The 4,242-nt window shown below is 42.3% G+C and overlaps 1 protein-coding gene across 2 annotated transcripts in view; it reads right to left on the reverse strand.

Moving 5' to 3' along the window:
• Positions 1–1,517: 1,517 nt before the first annotated feature.
• Positions 1,518–4,242, reverse strand: part of LOC311051848 (UV excision repair protein RAD23 homolog A-like) — a 110,689-nt gene continuing 107,964 nt past the window's right edge. For both annotated transcript variants that reach the window (XM_084066514.1, XM_084066513.1), the window contains exon 11: positions 1,518–1,575. The gene's annotated coding sequence lies outside the window, so the exon portion shown is untranslated. The remainder of the gene's footprint in view (positions 1,576–4,242) is intronic.

Below are 4,242 nucleotides of genomic sequence, written 5' to 3' on the forward strand. Positions count from 1 at the left end.
TCCCTGGAGGACACCGGTCAACAAGGTATATAGGGTTTAAGTTGTTAATGTAATAATAATAATACCACTTGACAATATTCATAGTGGGAATCTACTGAAAACCATAACTGATTCTTATGCTGTTTAAACACAAACATCACTAGGTTACTTCATTCATTCAGACCTAGATTTGACATAGACGATGACATGACCGCACTATCAAAATCCTTAGTGTTCATTTATCCATTTGTAACTCAGACAGTGTATACATGTAAGCAAATGGACCCTATACAGGTCAATTTGGTTGAATTTGTACTTTCAGGGTCAAATGAACACTGAGGATATTACTGTGTAGAACAGAGGTGGGCAACCACCTCTTTTTACCAGCTTGAGAGCTACGACTAGTCAACATGTGTTCGACAGATTCTCAACAGATTCTCGACATGTTTTCGATCATTGGCTGTCCTTTAAGCCATGGGAATACCCATACTCTGAACGGGCGGTCTCGTCCTCCCAAGCTATGGCCTAGCAGTGTTGCCAGCAACAGGTCTAAGCCAATGGGGAGCCACTAGCAGTGTTGCCAGATTCTGCCAGACAAATCAGGAACCAGGTCTATGAAAACAAGTCGCGTAAACACGGCGCGCGCGTGCACACACACACACACACACACACACACACACACACACACACACACACACACACACAGAGAGAGAGAAAAAAGAAAGAAAGCTGGTATACATGTCATGTCTTGTTTTTTGTTGATCAGGTGATAAAAAATCACACCTGTGTGAAGGTAGCGGCGCCTTTGATACATTTTGTCATCAATAAGTGTTTATAATGTGTTTATAGCCACGTGTCACGTGAAGCTTGACCAATCACTTTGTTGACGTGTCTGACCAATCAGAACGTTGACGCAAAAGCCAGGTATATAGGGCTAGCGCCGCTAAAAACATTATTACGGATCATTGTTTGCTGTGCATAAAACCTTTCACCCAGAGAGTCAAGATTGGTCTTACCTTTATTATTCATATAACATTTTATTGACTTATTCTTTGTTAGGATTTTATTATTACATTATTGACATTTAATGCTTGTATCATTCTCATTAGCAGCCTCTAATAAGACCTAAAAGCATTGGTGGTTTTCACTGTCTGGCACATATGGGTGATCATGCCAGCCTTGGAAAATGGCCAAGAGATAGAAAAGGTTGCCCACCCCTGTCTAGACAGACTGTAAACTAAAGTGTTTGGGTGTGGTATAGTTAGAACATCCTATAGTCTTTGACCTGACAACAGGACTACTACGTATGACACATGTACTCTGTCCCATGCATGCTTCTGACTCAGGTAAATAGGCTCTATGCACAGCAGCCATATTGTGAAGACATTCACAGGTGTTACCAATGATACTAATGAAGGCTCTGTTCCATTCTGGTCAAACCTACAGTATGGGTCAAACAGAGTCAGGGTGCTGATAGTGTCAGTGTACATGTTGGCTCACTGGAAACACTCTGCTACACCAGTGGGTCTAAAATGTGGGTCCAGGGACCCTCATGGTTCCTTGAGGGGGTTCCAAATGGCCCCTTATGCTGTGTAACTCTGAGATGTCACGGTCCGCTCCTCGGGCCGTGGACTTTGATGTTATTATTTAGACCGCCATTGCCCTTATATGGTCGTGGACACTTTAGGCCTGTTCTGTAGGCCTGTCATGGTCCGCTCCTCGGGCCGCGCACTCTGACTTTATTATTTAGACCTTCCTGCCCTTATAAGGTCTTGGACTTATTAGGCCTTTGTTCTGTTCTGTATGTAGTCTTGTTATTATGTTACTCTGTTGTTGTAGCCCTGCTGATGTTCTGTACCTTATTTTGTAGTATTGTTTCCTGTTGTGCCTAGTTACTGTTACCTGTCTTGTCTCACCTCCCTGTTGATTAGTCATGTTGTCCTCCTGTGTCCTCTTAGTCCCTCAGCCTATCCCAGTGTTGATTGTGTGTTGAGTTCACCTGTGTCTTATTATTTCCCTGTCTATTTAAGCCCTGTGTTTGCTACCTGTTCTTGCTTGTTCATTGTCTCTTGTTACGTGTAGTTAGATCTTGAGTTCAGTTCCTTGTTTGTGTTCCTGTCTTTAGTTAATAAACCCGTTAAACCGACCTGTTGGCCTCTGTCTCTCTCTGCACTTGGGTCCTACAATCCTGCCCTGACTCAAACCGTGACAAGAGTGTACAAATGGAACCAAATGGACCTTTAAGGGTCCATTTGATTCCATTTGTACGCTCTCAGAGTTATGGGGGTCGTGGAAATTGAAAAGTCTGAGAACCACTGTGCTGCACTAAATGGAACAGAGCCTTCATTAGTATCATTGATAACACCTGTGAAGGAAGTGATAATATGGTTGCCGTACATAGAGCCTTTTAAATCCTTATCCAAATTTCGGTCCACCTAGGTACTGAGCTGTACTCTCCCCTTGGGAGACTTGCACAATTTATAACGGATTTCAATGCCACCCCACACAAGAACTGGCTCATAACCGTTGGGAGCAAATCCTACAATGAAACTTTTCTTCTAATTCAAAACAAATCCCCCCAAAAGACCCAACCACATAATCTGTCACAATAACTGCAAACACACAAATATCACCACCTCACCACCTCATGAATCCAGACCTAGGTTTGGCAGTGAATCCTATCCCCTCCACATTGGTATGATGTTGGGTGTCACAGAGAGTGTCAACCAACCAACCAACACACACCCACAAGACCATGGTCAGAGTGGGTTTCTGAAGAAAAGAAGGAAGGATACTTATTGTATTTACTACCAACTTCTCCTTTTCTGAGGACCTACCCCTTCTTGCTCACAACAGGAGTTCAGATCTTGGGAGATGGGTGAGATGTCTGTGATATATATGAGTAGACCAGCAAAAATCCTCAGAGTTCATTTAACTGAGAATTAAATGAACTAGGTCCAAATTTTTCACACTCAGAGTTAAATTAACACTGATGATTTTACAGTGTGGTACCTCATAAACACTGTAATCACTTCGTCAAGACCAATAAGCATGCAGGAATTTGTGATATTTGGCAATAATTGGTGGAGCGAAACAGCTGTGAGTTTCAGATTCATTTAACTCTGAGAGGATTTGACTGTGTGTGTGTGTGTGTGTGTGTGTGTGTGTGTGTGTGTGTGTGTGTGTGTGTGTGTGTGTGTGTGTGTGGGCACAACACGATAATAGGCCTAGAGAGGGCACAACACAACAACAACAAACAGCACATGAAAAGGTCTCGGGAGCAGACTTCATGTGATTCTGTGCCTAGTTGTGGTCAGAGCCTTCTATTTGGAGAGTTACGTCAACTAAGGGGGCAGAAAACAGCGGCGGTCACGTGGTTCATGTAAACTCGAAAATAGTGACAACAGATTGGCTATGAGATCGGCATAACAGAGTCTATGGCTCGTAGACTCCAGTGCATTCCGCAAACCCTCCGGTTCAGGGCTTTGTCACTATTCGCCAATAGAAGGCTCTGTAGAAGACTGGCCCGATGAAGTGAAACGAAGGTGACGCAACTCTCCTTTATATGGCTCTGGTTGTGGTCAAGTGCTTTGACTCAGGACTTCCGCTGTGACTCGAGCAAAGGGTTACGTGCTGTGGTCTCACTTCATGCCCCCCCGACCCCCCCCCCCCCCCACACACCACGCACCACCACCACCACCGAAAAACACATCAACAACGACAACGATGAACAACATTTCATTCCACATTTTCAACCTCGTCGTACCACGGTGTCGCACGCCTGAAGTAGTAAAGCTCACAACTCGTTGCTTGGCGTCGTTATACGACGGAGTATATGAATTAAGCATTAACCCTTTAAGGGCGGGAAGGGAACGCGTGTGTGTCATTTAAAGATTTATTTGGCTATTTTTAGAAAAATCGTGAAAATTTGTGCAAATCTTTTATATACATTTTTAACTCAAGTCTTTGCTTCTGGGGGTCCCTGGAACAAAACATTTTTAGATGGGAGGTGGTATTTTGGGGGTCCTTGACATGAAAAAAGTTTGAAAACCATTGATAATATAGCAACATAAGTTAAAAAAAAATAATACAAAAAAAACTTTAGGATTTAGAAGACATTTTGTAAAATTCTCAGAAGCAAAGATTTGAGTTAAAAACGTTCGCTTTAAAATATATATATATATATATATATATATATATATATATATATATATATATATATATATATATATATTCAAACTAAAGATTTGCACTCATTTTCAC

Source organism: Gymnoscopelus microlampas (assembly GCF_963454915.1).
Source record: "Gymnoscopelus microlampas genome assembly, chromosome: 9".
Lineage (NCBI taxonomy): Eukaryota > Metazoa > Chordata > Actinopteri > Myctophiformes > Myctophidae > Gymnoscopelus > Gymnoscopelus microlampas.